General features: G+C 38.0%; 1 protein-coding gene across 1 annotated transcript in view; it reads right to left on the bottom strand.

Annotated features, from left to right (window-relative positions):
• plppr5b (phospholipid phosphatase related 5b) overlaps positions 1-22,220 on the bottom strand; it is a 121,677-nt gene that overhangs the window by 85,762 nt on the left and 13,695 nt on the right. The gene's annotated exons all lie outside the window — the stretch shown is intronic.

The following is a 22,220-nucleotide window of genomic DNA, read 5'->3' as shown; positions in this document are numbered from 1 at the left end:
CTGTACACACATTTCTTTTAGCTCGACCTTTACTAATATGACCCACAGTATACAGAAATGGAAATAAAATACTTTTTTTTGGTGTAGCTGAACATTTTTATATATTCAAATGTACAAAATTTCTATAAAATGTTCTCTGGGACCATAATATAGGGATTGTGAATGTATGTTTTGTCCATAAATAAATAGAATACACTCTTCATTAAAGCTAGGGTATGTAGTGTTGTAAAGCTAGCAAGAGAGCTAGCAAGATTTGAAAATAGCACCTCCTCCTGCGTCCTCTAAGTTCCACCCCGCTGCTCCCCCTCCCGTCAGTGAGTCCGTCCAAGCCACGCCCCCACAAACCGAGAACAGCGACAGGTGAAGACTGTGCACGTGCGAAGTAGGCAGGGAGAGAGGGGGGCGGGTGCAGAACTAGACATGAAGGCACCTGATTGGTTTTTGCTTTTCGGTGTGAAGAGCATGGATTGGTCGGTTGGTTTATCAGTCCTGTGGTTGTCACAGAGGTCTGATTTTTTCCGTTCCTTTTTCTAAAGTCATAATGTATTGATACCTCTGATAATAGAAGGACCATTTCACCCGGTATAACAAAAAGTGCTTCTGAACAGGATTACCAACCCTACCTTTAAGGATTAATCAAACATGTATTAATGACTAATGGTGAATTTATGAATGTGATTTGGTGTAGAGACTAATTATGAGTCAGAATATGAACAGTATGTGTCTTAAAGCAGCAGTCAGGTGTTCATATGAACAGTAAAGAGGTTTACCTCTCTGTAATCATTCCTCCTGTTCAAACTGACTATTAAAAGATCTGAAAATGTGCTTTCAATGGAAGTGATGGAGGACTGTATCCACAGTCCTGTGCAAAATATATTCCATTCATATTATTCAAATAAAATGGATATCAATAAACTTGTTTACAATCCTTTCACTGCACCTCAACAAGAACACAATTTCCATGAAAACACAGAGACTTTATTCTGTACTAAAATACTTCAATCCACTTCATTTGTATAACTCAGATGACTGAAGCCTCATTAACCAACTAAACTTTGTGTGGATTTTTTCCTCCATCACTTCCATTGTAAGTGCATTATGAAGGGATCTTCTAATGGTCAGTATGAACAGGAGGAATGATTACAGCAAGAAAAACCTACTTCAATGTTCATTTTTGCACCTGGCTATTGTTTTAAGACTCACTTGAAAAATTGTTAAGTCGTCCTTTAATGCTTATTCCTACTACATCATGTTATCTATTGCAGATAGTGAAATATGACCTGTGTGTGTTTCAGACCATCATCGGCAGCACAACTTAAGAGCGGTGCAGCTCTCCTGTCACTGGTAATGACAGCATACAGTAGATACAATTCCTGCTGTTTGATTGCAGGAGTTATGAGCACACAGTCTTTCTTTGTAACTTCAGTTCAAAACTATCCACCATTTTATTCAAATCAGACCAGACCTCTAGATGCTAACAGCTCTTTTTGCAATTCCAATTTATGCCCCAATAAATGTATTCTCATGTTGATCTCCTCATAAACTGTCAGTCATTCTAGGTTGCAATGAGACTAAAAAAAACAATCAGTTCACTTTTGCAACTTGGGGGAAAAAAAGAAGGTTTTCCGTATTCTATTGGATTAAATTATCATGTTTATTTGTACATTTTTCATTTCAGTGAAGGGCTCTCTCTGTATTTCCATTTTTAGACCTCTGACGACAGTAGAAGACAACCTACGAGGAGAAAGGGAAAATGTCAACTGCCACTTTTGTGACAAGTCAAATATGGCTTTCCACTCCTCTCTTTGAAACAGCCTTCTCCACCGCTGTCTAATCCCATTATGCCAGAGCACAGATTTATCGAGAGAGAAAAAAAGAGGGACAGAGAAGATCGAAGGACAACAGGTAAAGGACATAAAAAGATCACTTCACTGAGGTTGAATTCATGTCTAATTGGCGATGTGTCTCTAACTGCTCCCTATGACACTCTCTTTAAGCCTTTGCTCTTCTCTGCTGATGGTAATGAATACATTCACAGTGGGCTCTGTTTGGTAGCCTGGCAACACATCCAGAAATGTCACACAAAACAGCAAACAGGTGTCTAGAAAACCTCCTATGCAGAAGAGTACACTAACATACAGAACACTGAGGATATTCACTGTGTTTCCATTAATACATCAGTCATTGGATAGAATCACAGTAGTACAAAGACTGGGCATCAACTACCTAAGCTGCAGTTTATGGTTTAAGTCTGGTTTAAACCTAGGCTACTCCCTGTGGAACAAAACCACATGGTCTTTAAAATCCTGTTATGTTCACAGAAAGCTGCATATTAATCTGCTAGTGAGGGAAATGAAGAGATCTACAACAAGCAGTTATATTTTTAAAAATAAAGTATTGTATGCTTTTACTATCCAGCCACCATGTCCATGTAGGCATTACATTTGGGCTGCAAATATGGCAATATTATATATATGACAACATATATATGATATATATGACAACAAATGTTGTTCTAACAACATCATATGTGATAACGTTAAGTTTGACTGTATTTGTTGTAACATTACAGTTACCGGATCATGTTTAGCATATTGCTAACGGACCCAAGTTAGCTCTAGATAATTACCTAGTGTTGGGTAACCTGTGCGTAAATAATGCCAGATCTCTCGTGATTGGCGCTTTTTCCATGTTTGGCAAAATGTACAGTTTATCAGAATTTAACTTTCCGCTGTAACAACCCGTCCACTCAGGTTACTACGTGTGCATGTGCATTGTCTTGGTCGTCAATATTGTAGTGCGCATTCGCGGAGGTGGAGGGGAAGGGAGTGCGGGGGTGGGACATAGGAGGGAGGAGGGGTTGTTGCTGTTCGAGTTTTTTCAATGTGCTGTGTGAAATGCAAGAATGGTAAGAGTAGCTTTAATGCAGGTGTTCTTCTTGATTTGCATCGTTTCTGGCTTTGCATCATTTCCTTATTTGCAGCGCGTTTGACGTTTATGCATTTGTTTTTGTTTCTTGCAGCGTGTTTTTTATTTCCCGCGCGATTTTTTAGTTTACTTTTGTTTGTGTTTTGGAGATTGCATCGTTCCTGTACTTGCAGCTGTTCTCCCCCAAATGAAGCGGTTGGCCCCAATCGGCCACCGTACTGTGATGATGAAGATGGCAGTATCATACATGTTGTACATTTATCTTCTTAACAACTAAGAATAACGAAGCGAGACATGGCTGCTTTCAGACGTTTTAGTGAGGGAAATTACAGTGTGTGCTTGCTCAGTAAAATCATCAAAGGTGGCTACATTTGGCACATTCCACTCATCATCATCTCCTCTGTGACGGCTGCATTCAAGAGCCATATCGTCTGGCATCATCTGGAGTAATATTGGGCATACCATACCGCCATAGGTGTCTGATACCTCTCCAAATGACTCTAGGCTTCTGATTTAAATTTCACAGTCATCATATAACTGCCTTAGTGCACTGACATCAGATGATTTCTTTACAGGAGTGAGATTCAAAACTTCACGCGAACACGTGAATCACGTTACATTCACCATTGCTCAATGCATCTTGGGTAATGAAGTCCGTTTCAATGCAATTCTCAAATCATAATGACATATAGTCTGTTTTTAACCACATATGTATCTGACACATGAACTGTCAATCTTAATGTTAACTTATTAATTATTAACATATTCTTCTTAACCTTCTTAACTATTCTTTTAAATAGTCTTCTAACAAATAAATTGTCAACATCACATGAATACAACCATACATGGTAACATCAATAAAGGTCTCAGGAAAAACCTCCATCAGTCATAAGCATTCAATTCAACTTTATTTATATAGCGCCAAATCACACCAAAAGTCATCTCAAGGCACTTTTCACATAGAGCAGGTCTAGACTGTACTAGCATAAAACAGGGAATATGTTTTAAGGCAAAAGCTATTTGCACCCCCAGTACAATTAGAAGTGGATGCTATTTGTACTCTGGTATATATAGCAAAGTGTTCTATTTGCACCCGTCTTGGTGCAAATATCAATGTATTCTATTTATACCCCAGTACAATTAGGAGTGCATTAAGTACCCTGCGGTACTGAATGTCGGAGGAGCGTCTGGATATACGTGGAAGACTCCCGTATCCCACCGGGACAGCGGGATAAATATACGTCGCTGTTCTCTTCTGTATATCATATAATAATTTCTGTCCGGTGAGAGCTATCACTTCCCAGCGTGAAAAAATGTCAGGTGTGGCGTGTTAGCGTGAGAGCAGCTTGAAATGCGTGTCTCACGGCGGCCTGAGACTTCAGAGGTCTGAAATGTATTTGGTATCCATGGCAACCATAGACTTATCTGTCCAGATTTGATTTCCATCATATAACAAACTGAAGGTTTTAAATTCTGATATTTTCGGGTTGTATGCATTTACTTAACAAAGTTATGAAAATGTAGCAAAGTTTTTCCTCTGAAAACATTATCAATAAATAACTGCTGCTGCAAAGACTCAAACCCAAGTCTCCTGTACTACTGACGGACATGCTGCCCATTACACCACCGCTTCAGTCCTACGTAGTGATGTGACAGCCCAATATGTTTGCTAATACGGAAGATAGATATTAGCGACAAATTATTTCTAACTGACAAACTGACGCTTGTATGCATTCACTGAGGAAAGATTATGATAATATAATACAACTTTCCCGCCAGAAATGTCTTTAGAACAAACATTACAGATGAAACCTTTCTAAATTCACCCTTTTCTGCTGGCGTGGAAGATGAATGTCGGCCATGTTTTTACGTTGTTATACGTCTAGGGTGCAAATAGCTCAGCCGTGTGGCCGAGGCTATTTGTACCAGGGGTGCAAATAGACACTCCGATGTTTTAATGGACATGCAATGTCACCTGGAAAAAGTTTTCTATCAACTTAATGAAGAAATATGGTTATTTAACATATTAAGCAAAATGCTAAATGTTGATATTGAACACAATATTCACGAAAAACACATATTTCATCTTTTTTCCCACCACAATATTTGATAGAAAACAATATTTCCTCATGGTAACTAAAGCATTATAAAACCTTTATAATGAATATGTTTATGAAATCAGTGTATTCACAGAGAATGATCAGCTGCTCTAGGCTTTATGGAGATTTATAGTGAGTTTCAGCTGTCCGGCTGCAACTTTACTGTTCTGGTTCACTCTCATAGTGTCGTTTTTAAAGAAAAAGCTGTTGAAAAACCACTGTACACTACCTGCTCAGCACCAAAGAGCATCAGACACAGTTAGCTGTAGACCAGCTGGTGAACATAGTGGAGTATTTAGCAGCTAAAGAGTCAGTAAAAACAGAGCTAAAAGAGAGTGAATATTGGACTTACATTCAAATTCAAAACCTAAGCAAACACAGGACTCGCATAGACTCACATGGTTCAATCTAGTAAGGGGCTAACCACAAAGTAGACGCCAACATGATGCAGTGTGTAACGACCCTAATGACAATAAAGTTTCATTCATTCATTCATTCATTCATGCATCTTTCTGATAGTAGTAAACATTTGAAGTGAAAGTAATGTGCATGATGAAAGAGAGAGACATTCCACTTTGGTGCAGACATCTGAGAGCTCTTTACTGGCAGCTGGAATTTTGATTCATGTGAGTTGTAAACAGACACAATCTAGCACTATGATGCATTTGTGTGTCAGGTATGAACAGAACTGGAGATCTACAGTTCTACATCACAATGTTCTCACTCAGTCATCATTCGGGTTTGGTACCTGGGTCGGTACTTTTAGTGGTACCGACTGAATTATGTGAGAACTACTGAGTACTGGTTCACCTTAAATCAAACGGTGCAACATTTTGGTAAATTGACGCACATCATTCTGGAGCAGAATGCACGAGCTGGGCGCATGCCTGAGTGGAATGTTATGTCACTTTAACGCTAGCACCGTTTTAGTTTTTATAATGTTAATAACTGTTTAAATTAAAACCACAAGTCTGTCAGCCTGAATATGTTTTTGTTTTTTCTGAAGCCCATAAGGTGCTAAAATAAAACACAAATGATTTATGAGCTGCTATTTTATATGTTCAAATGATTAAATGTCCATTTCTATACAGTATGTTCACACTTGTTGCAGTTTGCAAAATGTGAGGTGCACTGCATTTCAGTTGTTGCTAGGTAACCAACTTAGCCGTCCTTAGATGAACTATTTTTTTTCCCAGTATCCAGCAACAGCCACCACTACGTCGTCGTCACCACCCCAGAAGACTCGCCTCTCAATGAGAAAAAACACTAATGACATCAGGCGCTTTTCTTCTCTGAGTTGAAGTTTTTTTTAACTTGAGGCGTTCAAGGCGTGTGGTGCACAGAGCAGAAAATACGTGAGATGTTCAGCAACACAAAAGCAGGAAGCAAAAATCTTCACTCCTATTAAAAACAATCATTAAGAGTCACCTCAGGCTGATAAAAAGCACTCTGTCTAATTAGGACCCCAGTGTGATGAAGTGATGCTGCAATGGAAAGGTGCTTCAACACCCATCACCGAGCAGCAATGTCGGCCTTGCTGGCAGCTGGTGCACTCAGCAGCCTATCACCTCTCTGCACTGTGTGTGTGTGTGTGTGTGTGTGTGTTTATTTGTTCATCAATCACACAAACAGTGAGACTATAGAATGTGACTTTAGGAAGAAGAAATAACCCAGTCTTCCTGTTAAATCATGAAAAGTTGTCATAAGCAGTAAAACACACCCTTGTTCGGTACATTAGTCTCATGTGTTCTGCTGAAGATAACTCCTTCATCTATTTGTTCAAGTATATGTTTTCCCATTCAATCACAGCTCTAATTTGACTTAATGTCACTTGAATGGTTTTATTTAGACATGGCAGGCATTACCACAATGTTCGCTATATTTGGCACCTGGTGTGCCTGAGGCAGCATCTACTGTTAGATAACAGTGACTGAAGAGTGTTCTCACCTCTGTACAGGCTGCATAAGTGATGGATGTGATGAATGAATTACTGCAGCTTCATTAATGGAAATGTGCAAGCTACCTGCACAGTCTGTGTCAGGTAAGTATTACATTTTCGTAACTGTTAGTTCAGTCACAGACACTTATGTAAAGGAAATGAACCAAAGCAAAAATAAAAACCCAAACTATAAACTGCATCTTCATTTAATGATAATGTCTTTAAAGCAACTGAGGGGAAATTAAAAGTGCCATTATCACCACTTGTGGCCAACATTCATTATTATTAGTATTCAAGGTTGGGAAGGTTACTCTTGAAATGCAATAGGTTACAGTTTACTTTATTTAAAATGTAATAAGTAATGTAACTATATCAAAGTAATGTAACTTATTACATTTAATGACTTTTCTAGTTTTCTAACCAATGTTTTCAGCTGTTAGGGTAAGTGTTCCTATTAAACACCAGAATCTAAGTCCAGCTGTTTTTCATGTATACTGACATGATTTATAAGAGAGATCATTTCTTATAAAGCAACATTTATCTCTCATTGTAAAATGTATTCATTAGTTCATGTAGATTTAGGAATATAAAATAAAGATCAAAAGTCTGACATGAGCTTAAATGGTACTGTGACTCCATTTAAGCCCATGTGTGCTCCAAATGGGCCCACATCACGATTTATTCACTAAATATAAAAAAAATATTGATTTCAAAGAATTGAAAACAGTAATATATGTATTCAGTAACATGTTAAATATTATAAAAGGAGTGACTTCAGATGTAACAACCTTTGTAATATCAACATTTTCATCAGTAACTGTCATTTAATGACACATTATCAGTCACTGTAACAGATTACACTAACATTTATTTTGTAATTAACTTACATAAAGCTGTTACATGGAACTAGTTACTCTCTAACATTGTTAGTATCATTCCTCATTGTCTTACATATTCATGATGGTCATGTAGCCTTGATTTCCTGTGTTATCATTGAGAATGGCAAACAGTGACTATAAGGCCACCTGATTTTGAGCAGCACTGTGACAGCCACAGGCCATTTGTCCCACTTTCTCATCAGCCATAACACAAGCTGACAGGGCCACAGTGACAATGTGCTGCTTGTTTAGTCCTTAACTACCTCACTGCCATCTCTATCTCTTTCTCTCTCTCTCCCTCCCTCACTATACAGCTATTCCCCACCGGCTGGTGGCCAGGGTGACCGATGCTGCTTATTTACACAACTGCTTCTCTGGTAAGGGCTGAACTCATCCACTCCCCTTTCTTCTTCTCCTCTGTCCTTCAACCTTATACTCTCGCTTGTTCAATTTCACACCAATCTATGTCAGGACACTAATCTATCTCCATCAGCAGTGTGAGGCAGAGTGTAGTCAACAGGAAAAGACATTGACATTGAACCAATATTTGGGTAGTGTTACCTTGGTCAGTGTCCCGGCCTGCAGATAGGATTTTGACAATAAGGCTCAGTGTCTCAATATGTCTTTATTTACAGGTTAATTGGGCTTGCAGTGACAAGTGAGACTGACATCTGAACAACAGAGGAGGCCTTCAAATGCGCTGATGTAAACAGACCCCAGGGACGGTGGGATGGGGACATCAATAAAGCCGCAGACCTGAGCAGTCTCAATTGATAGAGCAATGACTATGTTGTCTATGTTGACACAGCAATGAGTAGCGACCTCAGACAAAAACCCACCACAGCTGAGGAAAGAATGTTGAAGTGCAGTCAGAAGCAGTTCTTCCACTAAATGATGGCTCCAATAAACTCTGAACAAACTGAAGTTAGAGATAAAGACTAAATGTCTCCGTAGAAATAAAAAGTCTGTGTTTATTGTTATAAAGTACCTCCCAAAAGTTAACCCTTGGAGAAAATGAGCTCATTTGAATCTTCTCTGTCATAACTGATTCGACTCAACTCAATCAAACGTTTGGACACACTTTCTCATTTAAGGGAATGTGTGTAAACTTTTGGTTGGTACTGTACATAGAGGATAAATGTGCATAATTATCTGACCTGATAATCATCAAATTTAGACATTTTCTTCAGTGTCAAAAGTAATCTAGGTGATTGATGTCTCTACATCCACTCTTATAGTCCAAATAGGTACTATTAGCAGCTAAACACATAGAAAGCCCATAACACAACAATCATGTCAATCATTATGTTGTTTACTTCTTTCCTTCATCTCTATTTAGTGTTTCTGCACACCTGCCTGTAATTTCAACTGCGTATAAAAAGACCTGAGTGGAAAAATGTTTTAACACTCGGCTGAGCACGAAAAGTAGGCCTATCCAGAAAAGCAGAAACAACAAAGTGCAACAGCAACCGATGTACATAGCTGGCTCAAAGAATTCATTTTCTTAGGAGGTTGAGATTGTTTGGAGTCGCTGAGAAGAACATGTTGTTATTTTAACATGCTGTACCTGAAAGCATCATCAGATACGGCATGGCAGCCTGGTTTGGCACTTTAACTGTCCAGCTAAAAAACAAAATTGCAACTTTGGTTAAAACTGCAATGAAAATGATTAGACACAGCCATCTCTTCAATCCATCTACGATAAGAAAGTAATAAAATCCTCAGTGACTGAACACACATCCTCCACTCAGAATATGAACTCCTACCATCAGGTAAACGTTTTAGAGCCAGCAGATATAAAAGTAATCGTTTCAAACTCCCATTTGTCCCCTCATCCATAACACTCCTAAACACACTGCCCCAGTCCTTACATCCCCTGTGTAGAAGATTCCTTTTATTTTCCTATCCTCATCTTTTCTATTTAAATTTTTTTTTTACCTTGTTTTTTGGACCCATTTGAACTATTACTTATTACCTCGCTTTGTCATATAGTTTTATTGTTTTTACTCTGTTCCTTTCTTGTGCCGTACGTCACATGATCTTGTGCAATATTCTTCTGTGCAATATGCTACACTTTAAAGCACTTTGAAGCACTTTTTGTGATTTTATGTTGTCATGTATGTTTTGTTGCTTTTGTGCTTATTATGTATTGATGTATATGTGCAGCTGCACCTGGCACTTTAAACCCAAGACACATTTCCTTCAGGACAATAAAGTTCATCTAATCTAATCTAATCTAATATAAACATTGTTTTTCACCATAAAAGGTTTGACTGGTGCTCTTTCAATGATCTCATTATGTTCTCTTCTTCTACAATTGTTCAATAGCCCCCGACTGGAAAATCAGTGCTATTAGCTGTTTTTCGTAATGACCCAACTCACTGCACATTCATTTGAATTTTACTGATTTTCTGGAAATTCAGTTAAAACTTTACATTTACATTACAACACCTTTTAATAGGTTACCTTTGGAAACCTATTAAGTATGAAAAAGGTAAAGGCATGCACACAAAATAAATACATAAAAACATTGATTAAGACAGTAACAAACTAATGTAAGGCTTCTTTCTTAAAAATATAATAGCCTACACTGAAATATCCAATAATGAAGAGGGCACAGCTCACTGCTATTGTAGTGAAAAAGACAACATCACCATCATCATTAAAATTCATGCAATTAATAAAAAGGCTCATCACAGAGTCAGATAACAATGTAATAGTAGCTACAATAGTGGTTAGCAAATTAGCTTGCTAGTGTCAGTGCTGACTCAGCTACCCTGGTCAGTCACATGACCTTCACCCTCAAATACTCCCAGAAACCACTACTGGAACTTCAGGTGACATTAATGTAAGCATGATGGAGAGGTCTCATTGGGCCAAACACATGAATCAGCTAATGTGTTTTTGACTATAGTCCTGTTCTGGATATTTGAATACTTTTGACCCAGTCTAAGAATCCAAATCTATACCAAATGTTTAACCACAGATGTGTTTAGAAAGCATCAATAGTGGATCTGACTGATCAATAAATGTGATTAAACCTTGATTCATGTTTCAGAGAGCAGAGAGAGTGTATTTTGTAGCTTTTACACCACTCATTTTTATATATATCACACAATATCATGTCCTATTTTACCTAAGACATGAAAATATAACATAGCAATAATGATGTAAATGTATTTTATAACATTCTGGAAGTGTGGGGTTTATTGTATAACCATTAGAGCCATCAGTCTTCACTATTATAGTATTCACTAACTATTCATTTAACTAAAAGCCATGTCAGGAGATATGGGTCAAATTTGACCCAGAACAGCCTCAATGGACAAAAATGTATAGCAGCTATAAAAAAGTATAACATTCTAAAATATTTTCATTTGTGTGCATTTTGGGTCACTTTATGAAAAGTCGTCAAATTTCAGAGTAAAAGACATTTGGGATGTTTTTACAGCTTTCAACTGTCAAAACTGGTCAAATTTGACTCAAATAGTATGTAAGGGTTTAAAGGAGCCGTTTTAACTTTGACTGACAGGTGTCTCTCTGGTGACCTTCACTTGTCCTGACATCACTTCCTGTCAAACCTCTGTTCCACCAGGTTCTGTAACTCACTGCAGTCTCATTCAGCATTACTTTAGTTGTTCTTAATGAAAAAGTGAAGCATGTTCCTGAAGTTTCATATTCTATGACTTCTTGGCTCCACTACAGTTTATATAAGAAGTCGAAACTTTTGTGATGAAGTTAAAAAACGATTACCTCGTCAGTCGTGACCCCTAAAACGAAAGCTCCCACTGAAAAGTGCCAGCTCTGCAGTGTATGACTTGGTTTCATCCAGTTAACTCTCCAAATGCAATCTTCTCATGTCACTATTCCAACTTTTTAGCTGTAATATGTCCAAAAACGTCCACACCAGTCAGTCCTCTCTGTCCCTGGTAAATGGGAAATGACTTATGGGTAATGCTGTTTTTTGAAGGAAAGCAAAAAACCACAAATACTGACTATACAACAATATAAGAGAATTCCTTATTTAAACAACACAACATACCGCTGAGTAAGTTAATGCTAAACGGATGTTAGTTATTTATGATACTACAAATGTCAATGGGTTTTTCTTAATGAGGTTCTCTGGGGAAGTTCCTGTTTCACTCCAGTCTCTCTGCAGTATTTGAATTTCCTGGCTAATGTAACTGCTGCTGTGATAAATACACTGAAAGGATGCAGGGCTTTGATTTTAATGTGTCTTCGTCCTGCCTCCACTGCATCAGCCTTAGAAACTTATCATGATCAATAGTAACTCACCCTGTAAGGTGAGGCCGAGTCAATTCATATTTTCCACTATCTCCTCTCCCATATTGAGATGCGTGGCTGAATGCTTTAGAGGTTCGCTGGCTTATTACAAATGATAATCCATTACAGTGTGATGCTAATGTAGAGGTTAGAATGGCATGTGTCTCTCTCGACTCTTAGCTAAGCTGCTAACTCTCCCCCTCATCACTTTTTAAGCACGGCACCGTGCAGAAGTATTTTAAAAACCCCCACAGCTAATGTGTGGATTGGAATGCTAATGACCAGTGGCCATTGGACATGAGGGGCGTTTGCATATGCAGGGTCATACATTAATAAAGTCAGCTGAAATTGAAGAGCCAGGGGACATGTCCACGAGCTTCACCTGTGGTCTGATAGGAGATCACAACAGGAATGCCTGATATAACTGCTGTTATAACAGTCTTCTTGGTCTGAGCCATGTTTCACACACACACACACACACACACACACACACAAGGTCACAAAATGACCTACACATGAAACTTTAAATCAAGGAGTCTGACTGTGGAATGAAATGAGTTTAACTCACGCAAGCTGAACAGGAAATGAGTTCCTTTATACACTTTTTAGAATTCGTGAAATTATGTGTTCTTGTCCACCCAGCCAGCATGTCCATGTGGGCCCCATAAGGGTTACATTTGGGCTGCAATATGGGTCCCGTGTGGGTTTGTCCGCAGTTTCCATGGAGGCCCCACCTGTGTTTGCACATATGGGCTTCAAGTGGGTTCCGACTGGGTTTCAGGCGGGGCCCAACTTGGGGAGTGACACATGTGGGGCCTATGTTACTGAAACCATGTGGAACCCACAAAATGTGCCCAGTTCAAGCTCATGCCCACTCAGTACCCACGTAGCCTGTATTATTGTATTATTAGTATATAACCCATGTATGGTTCACATGGACATGCTAGCTGGGCAGTTACATTGCTTTGGCAAATATTATCACTGCCTAGATTATGTTCATAGGTTACTTTTTTTTTTTTTTTGAATGAATGAATGAAGTGCTACATTTATATATTGTTCTGCAGTCAGAGGGAACACTGGGGCTGGATGGGGGGCGTACAAGATGCAGGACTGGACTGGTCAGGTTTAAGCAACAAAAGCACTTCAGGTTAGTGTAATATTGTGGTTGTGCTTAAATGTTTATTTTTCCGTATTAAACCACGACTATAATCTTACTCTAACCTTTACTTAAGTGCTGCAGTGAAGTATTGCACTTTTAACTCCACTACATTTATTTGACACATTTAGTTACTTTTCAGATTAAAATTTTACATAAAACAACAAACAAAACATAATGATAAGCTCATAAATGGCTCTTCATTATTACAGATTAAACTAGTGGTTCCCAAACTTTGTGGCTTATGGCGTTTTACACCACTAAAGAGACATTTCCCCTCACATGGTTTTGAATAAATAACTGTTTGAAGCCCAAAGGGGTAAAATGATCTGATATTCTACCAAATTGGAAATATTAAAAAAATGTTTCCCAATCTATCATCTCAAAACCTCTCCAATTTATCTTATCTCCACCTCAAGCAACTACAACAATAGAATGCTGTTTATGCTCTGGCTCGTCAGTATTAACAATGCTCATTGTTAAATGCATTTAATATACCAGCCCAATTTTCTGCAAAATAAGTACTTTTACTGTTAATACTATAGTACAATTTGGTGCTGATACTTATGTTATTTTAACTAGACTTTTACTCGTAATGAAGGATTTTACAGTGTGGTATTGATACTGATCTGAGAACTTCTTCTACCACTGCAGGACAGAAGAACTCTGTTCCAATGACACAATCTAGTTTATTTGAGTTTCTTTCATCCCACCTAGAGTCAAATCTGTGTTTTCTAAATCCACAGGCAGCAATGACACAGCAAGATATTTCAGACCACCTTCCCTGTCATCAAATGAGTGATGTCATAATCATCCTCAAAGTGAGGACAGGAGAGATGATCTGCTGCGTTTGCTTGTTTATGAAGGAAATCCTGTTTTGTAAACACTTTCAAATCAACTCAGCAAACTCATTATGGAGAGCACAGTTCTAATGCAATTAAGTCCAGCCCGTCTTCACATGAACAACAGCATGAGTCTTAAATTCAGGCTGGCAGAAACAACCCATAGTTACCTCTTGTGGACGTAGTCATTATGATCTGGGGAAGTGATGCAGTTCAGATGACGTCATTATAAGGTGACTTGATAAGATTTTTTTTTTTGCTTTGAGTGGTCAAAAAGTACAGACCATTTACCATTTACATTCCACATGATAACAAAGGCTTTGTAACTTTAAGGAAGTATGAACCATGTTTCAAGAGATCTAGATTTAACTCAAACCATGATCTTTCCTAACTCTAAACTTTAACCACAGCATTATCACATCATAAAACATCATTATTGTTTAACAGTGATTTGTAACTGTTTTGGAAAGCTGAATGTATTATTTCGACTGTTAGATGGTTCGACCCACTTAACACTCATAGCTCGGGATGTTTGATTTGAAAGATAACTTATTTTAATTCTAATTTTAACTATTTTAATTATGTGGGGGGTTTTCTTTACTTTGCATTGAGTGATTGCTATTTAAGATGCTTTAACTGTGTGCTCTACCTCATGTCTCAATGCACCTTTTTTCTGCTTCTTTCCTGGTTGATGATGGAGGCAAGTTAATGGTTTCACAAATCTGAATGTGGGTTTAACCCTTACATACTGTTCATATTCTACACCCTTGACTTGGTCTAAGAATCCCCTCTTAAAAAGCCTCTATATCCAATGTTGAACCACAGATGTGTTTAGAAAGCATCAATAGTGGATCTGACTGATCAATAAATGTGATTAAACCTTGATTCATGTTTCAGAGAGCAGAGAGAGTGTATTTTTTAGCTTTTACATCAAAAACAGCTACTATCACACAATGTCTTATTTTACCTAAGACGTGAAAATATAACAGTAATAATTATTTAAATGTATTTTATGTAAAGTGAAAATGAAAAGAACGTTATGGAAGTGTGGGGTTTATTGTATAACCATTAGAGCCATCAGTCTTCACTGCTCCCTCATATAAATTTGAGGTGTTTTGACAAGTTGTTTAATGTTAAAACGAGTCCAATTTGACCTGAACAGTATGTAAGGCTTGAACACTGTTAAGACTTTTTCTACAATGTCCAACACTTATCATTAGTTTAATTGGTGCCAAAACAGTGAATCAGCCACTAAATGTGAATATTTACGTTTTCCTTTGTTCTCTCAGATAACTGTCTGTCTACAACTGTGTCAGTCATCAAACCAAACAGCCAATCAAAAGTAGGGGTGTCACGATCTCGATTGTAAATCGAATATCGATCGAAATGATGTCACGATCTCGATCTTCGAAATCAAAGGAGGAATCAAAGATGTAGCCACGCCCCCAAAGTCACGTCCTGCAGGCGAGTCAAGAGGGGAGAAAAACACGTGTTGAAATGCGGCGAGTCAACATTACCTCCTCTAACCTGAACCAGCCGGTAAAAACACACCATGGCAACCGCTGATAGAGGACGCACATCAACCAAACTCGAACTGGTTGTCGGTCCGGTCAGGGTGGGGGGTGGGGGGGGGGGTGTGTGATTGGTCTAATAAGCAGCAACACAGAGCTATAAGGACGCTGCACTCTCACACGCGCTGCATTGATAGTCACACAAACACGTGCGCAGACACTCTCTAGCGTGCGCTCTTTCTCGCTCGCTGCAGATTCCGGGAGATTGTATATAATTTGCGGGCGTCAGGGAACCACTATCAATATGCGGGACACTCCGGGAGAGTTGGGATGTCTGCACTAAAGCAATAACTAGCACTATAGGGGTATTTGTAGCACCAGAGATGCTACTGTTAGGATACAGTTAGGACACTGTTAGTACAGTTAACACACTTAATTATTCAGAGATGGCTACATCATTAGGCTGTTTTAATTTAGTTTTTGTTTTATTGTGAACTTGAATATCATCTAATATGAAGAGTGAACACTGCAGTTACTAAAGGGTCACTAGATGATAATTTTGTTTACAGTAAGTTTCTAATTGACTGCTGAAACAAGTTATTGTTACATTATACTGCTAATAAATGATTTAATTTTGACAGTAGGGCCTTAGTGTGGTACATTGCAAACAACTGATGGAGATTATATCACTCATGATTACTCTAAAAATGGCATCTGTGCTAAAAGGACCCAAAAAAAAAGGATTGAGAATCAAATCGAATCGTGACCTTAAAATCGAAATAAAATTGAATCGAGGATTTGGAGAATCGTGACACCCCTAATCAAAAGTCATGGTCTGTATTCTAAGTGACCAATCAAAGGAGCAGACTGTCTATTCCACCCCCACCTGGAGTAGATATGCTCCCTCACCACAATGCTTCTGTGCTCACAGTTACTGTTATGTGCACTTGTATCACGTGCACGTGCCTGTTGTTTATGTGCACAGGCTTTGGGACTAATTAAACCGACACAGAGTACTGTCGTTCTTTTTATGAGGATGGGTTAGGGTTAGGGTTAGTCTTATCTTTACTCTGGTCTTTACTTTGGTTCTTGTATTTACTTGTATTTATTTGCAGTTTCCTGTCTCGTCTATGTTTACTACAGCTGCTGATTTCCTTCATGGTCCTCAATGACCCTCACCACTTAGTCACAGCATAACCTGGCTAGCAGCTGCACTGAATTCACATCTATTGATGTATCTGTGGGTGGAGAAGCCTCTGCCTCTGCTACTAAAGATGTCTCCTGTCTGCTTGTCTCAGGTTGCAACACTCACAAAAAGTTGAGGTTTAGTACTGATGGATTAGTATATATAACATAGTTTTAATCTGTGCATGAAGAATTCTAAATAGAAATAATATAATACATTTTTCACATAGATTTCTGCCTGAAGTTTTACATAAAAGAGAAGATGACTGTTTAGAAACCACCCTCAGCTCTATTAGTCCTTACCACTAGACAAACTATTAGTACTAAACCAGAATGATCCCTCTCTTACATACTGTTTATATTCTGATTCATAATTAATGTCTACACCAATTCACATTTATAAATTCACCATCAGTCATTAATACATGTTTGATTAATCCTTAATGAAGCTGTCAGAGAGCAAACAGAGTGTCTATCTATGGAAAAAAAGACATTTACAATCACTATATTATGGTCCCGTTTTATACAATATGAAGAATACAACAACATGTTTGTTGATTTTTGAATTTTCTAAATAAACACAGGTCAAATTTGGACATTTATACAAAAATATTATGCATTTTTTTCATATATTCAGTCACATTAGGAAAAGTGCACCTAAAAGAAAATGTGTACATGGTGTTTTTTGTAAAAATAGGTCAGATTTGACCCTGAACAGAATGTAAGGGTTTAGGCAGATGGATTCAAACTTTTCAGTCGGTAAAGGTTAGAACTACTTCCTCTTATTTAATCTCTGGCAGTGTAGACAGTGTTGGTGGATGGCTTCCACCCACGCTAACATGCCTCCACTCCAACAGAATGGAGCTAAAAACACTCCAGCCTGTACTTCTTATCAGTGTTTGAGGCCAACACAGATATTGATATTTGAGAAATACATATTCTGAAAAAATAAATCAGCCAATGTTTTTGACATAAATACATTCATTTCCAGCCATCTCTTGTCCTACCTCTTCGGAGTCAAGTAGCAGACCCTGGTCCAAATCTGACCCTCCACCAAAAAATATCCCTTTCCCTCTTATAGATCACATCAATCTATTGTATGACTCTTCCTACAACAATATAAACACAAGGCTCATGTACATTTCATTAAATAATTCAATTACATTTCCTACCTCATAGTGTAAAATAGAGGATATGTCCATGTTCAAAGGCCGCTGTCACTGTGTTAGGCCTAACTTACTGGTGGGTATTATGACAAATGCTCTCAGATACCACTAGGGCTGGGTATCAGTACTCGATACCTTTAAGGTATCGACCAGAATAAATTGATACCAAGTAGTATCGAAACGTCTCCCGTCAAACGATACCTGCAATCCATCCTTTTTGACCTCAGAGCTGGAAAGATGACATATGCTGTAACCCACCCATCAAAAAAGAGATCCATCAAAGGTACCATGAATGACAGAGGTGCGAAGCAATAAATAAATGTCATCATGTTGCAGAGTTACAGTTATTTTAATGATACAGTATGTTGCTGTCCTTGTTCCAGACCTCTCAACCCACATCTCTGAATTGTTAAGCAATTCAAATTCTGTAGGTCAGATGTTTTACGTATTGATGGCTGTTTCTGATGGAGAAAAAAAAAGATCAGTTACGACTTTATAGTAATTAAGATACATAGTGAAACAAAAATAGCCACAGCATCATTTCAGTCAATGATGCTGTGGGATGAATATATATCACTTGCTACTGATTTCCTTCAAACAGAAAGTGGATAACAAGAACATGATGTCAGAGGAGGTGAATTAATGGAACCACTGTGGAAATTGAGTCTGATTATCATGCTCGTATTTTGCATCCTCTTCAATTAATCACAGTTAATGGAAACACTAATTGCCCCTATTTTTTTACTCAGCTTTCTGGATACTCATTTAACATTTGAACAGAGACAAATGTATTGTTATCTGTGGGGCTAAGTAGGAAAAGGAAACATATTTCACTGAAATAAAACAACAAATACACTGGAATGCAGTGTGGCTGTTATTAGCTGTGTTTTTAAACCACACACACACACATTACAGTGTTTTCTGATGAATTTTCCTCTCAGTGTGTGCATGCTTCAGGCTGAGGCTTTCTGCCAAACTCTTCTGTGGAGACGCACATCCGTCTTTATGGCACTTTTATTCTGCAAAAGAAAACAGTTTACTGAGAACTGTGTAACTGCTGTAACAGTTCAATGTTTGCTTTTATTTATTTATTTATTTTTTTGTCTTCACAGAGCGGAGCTGAAAAGCTTTATGGACAGTCTGTTGTCTTCTCCACCAGTCATATGCTGTGTCATGTGACTAATTAGGAATGTGTGGATGTGTTGGTTTGTCTCTACATAGGTTAGTTACTTAGCATAGTCCTGGATGATGGGGAATTTAAGGTACGGTAAAGTAAGGTACACTTTATTGATCCTCCTAGGGGGAAATTCAAAATTGACACACAGTATAACATAATAATAATAAAGTAAAATAAAATAAAATATACAATAAACAATCTCTAAAATAAATTGAAATTATATAAATCTACAATATACATAAATTCCTCATACTATGTTCCTGGGGTTAAACAGTAAGGACAGTGGGAGGTACTGGGAGCTGTGGTGTTGTACAGTCTGATAGCTGATGGTATGAACGATGCAGTAATGAGAAGTTTCTCATGTTTCTTATGTTGTTTAGATTCACCAGCAAGAAATGAATGAGCAGCAGTTGTCGCTCTATTTTTTTTTTTTACTAACATAACAAGGAGATATTTGTGTGCAGTGTATCTGCAAACTGTTCACTGCCAACACCAACAAGTCCTCAATCCTAAACCACAAAATAGGTTGTTTATCATTGCCTTTTAAAATGATGGATGTGTTTCTTCTGTTCGGACACCTTTATGGTTAAGGTTGGGTTAAATTGAGCAGTGAGGTGGTGAGGTGAGTTGGTAAGAGATGGGATGGAAGTCAGGTTAGATGCCTTCTATACCCAACCACCTTCCCTGAGAGGTTTTTGCAGCACTAACATCATGCCACTTCCACCTTTGCTTCTCAGAGACTGAGAACTATCTCCATGACAACACAAGGTCACAGACAAATTGGAAAATATTTTTCCTCTGAGACAGTCCTTAGATTCAGCTCTTCAGTTTCTCCTCTACAGTGCCAGGCTTCACTGCAATCCAATACAATTCTAAAGATGGATGGAAAAGACTGTGAGAAGTTTTCAGATTTCTTTATTGACAAGATGAATGGTCTCAGATAAAAATTTCAAGCTTGGAATTCATCTCTGATAAGTGAACTGCCTTTTTTCTGCTTTCTGAGCTCTATCTCTATGCACAATCTCTTGGATATAGTTTCTCATCCATCCATCATCCTACCATGCTGATATAATTCCAACTACATTTCTTAAAGAGGTCCTGCCAGTCCTTGCCCCATGACTTCTGTCTATTGTCAATCGATGTCTCTCCTCTGGCAGCATACCTGACTATTTCAAGACAGCCAATTTCTTCCTCCTCTTCAAAACACCCTTTCTAGTTACCACTGATTTAGTTAACTTGAGGCCCATTTTTCTAAAATTCACAAACTTCTCCAGATGGTTGAGTGACACAATATATATGATACATTTCAATGTGTCTACTGTTGAAACCCTAACCCTTAAAGTAACTAACAACATGCTTATGTGAGCAGATATAACTAATAATAATAATAATAATAATAATAAACATAGAATACAGTAAAGTGATATTATAATACATAGAATGCATACTTGGGTGTAGGTAATGTAAGATAACGTGTACACAATCTATAAACTGGTGCCTGGCTCTCTGAAGCCACAAGCAAACAGAACCTCCTTTTTTCCCAATGGACACAGACTCATCACTGGTCTTGATTAAGTTAAATAAGCCTCTTTCAGCTTACCCCAGATCATCTCCCCACTGGTTTAACCTCACTGTGGGTCTTATTTGTGTCAGGCACAACCCTAAACTGCCACGGAAGGAAAAAAAAACACCCTTAGGGTTTAAAAAAAAGACCAACCCACTCATCAGTTTAGTCTGAGATCACTGATTTTTTTTAGTAAGAGCAGTTTGAGTGCTGTGGTTTGTTCTAAAGGCTGACTCACATTCCTCCAGGATATTGTTTTCTTAAGGAAAGAAAGAGTTTATTTTCATTGAAACTATATTTTCAAGTATCTGACTAATGAATGGAATGGAATTGGATATCAGCACCGGTCAGTGTATTACCATCTATGTTGGGTTTCTTTAGTAAGGGTTTAACAACAGCTGTTTTGAAGGCATCTGGGAAGGTGCCTGTTTGAAGTGATGAATTTATAATATTTACGACATAACCTGAAACACTGCTGAACACCTGCTTAAAAAATGCTGCAGGTGAAGGGTCAATACATGAGGGGGAGGAGTTACATTCAATCTTACAAAGCTGGGTTAGTGTAATACAGGGGATTTTCCTATGCTTACATCATTTTTACATGGTTTGCAGATAATACTGTCTAGAGTCCAGCTGACTGTGACTGTACTTCACTGCTTCTGCTTTTACTGTTTCTGTTTTGTTTCGACCACAAAGATTCTTTCGGTTTCAACCCAAAATCAAATAACTACATTCATGCTGTAATGCTGAAAAAACATTTAACATTAAACCAGTTTAGACTACTGTAACAATCACTCAATACATCCCAACATCATACTTTTTTAAATTAGTAATCATGTTGTGATGTCGCTCACATAATGCTGCTTTAAAAAAAAAAAAGAAATGTCTGGTAACTGGTCAGTGATCTGTATGCTTAGTCATCAGCACTGACACATGCTAATATGAGGCGCGACCTGAGAGTGTGATTAAAATCTGATACTCTTGGCTCTCTTTTTTGCACACTGAAACTCTTTGATGAAAACTGAGCCAAAGCAATTACAAAATGGTATAAATGCTTTCTAGCAGCCCTTAAAGTCCAACTAAAAAGAGTGCTTTTTGCCTACTAAAGCACACATATCTGCTCTGTAAATGAATTGTCATCTGTTCTCCTTAGAGAAAAAAAAATCTGAAATCAAAAGAGAGAAATGTATATTTATCTATAAATATAAATCTATATTTATTTGGTTATCTTCTATTTTTGCATTAATTTGAGCACCAGTAGTCATCCATTTATGTGGCTGGAGAACTTATTTCCATACAGCCAATGTATTCTTGCATAACATGGCATTCTATCATCAGCAGAGCAGAATGTCACACTGAGCTTGATAGCAGCCTGCTACACAACACAAGAGCCACAGACTCTGAACAGCAATCCACATTAGTTTTCCTACTTCATCCTCCTTATCTAACTATATGAACACGTCTTGTCCTTCTTGTTGAAAGAGCCACCAA

Source organism: Scomber scombrus, chromosome 20 (genome assembly GCF_963691925.1).
Source record: "Scomber scombrus chromosome 20, fScoSco1.1, whole genome shotgun sequence".
NCBI classification, from domain to species: Eukaryota; Metazoa; Chordata; class Actinopteri; order Scombriformes; family Scombridae; genus Scomber; species Scomber scombrus.
Note: the sequence above shows the minus strand (reverse complement) of the source record. Positions and strands in the feature narration are given on the sequence as shown.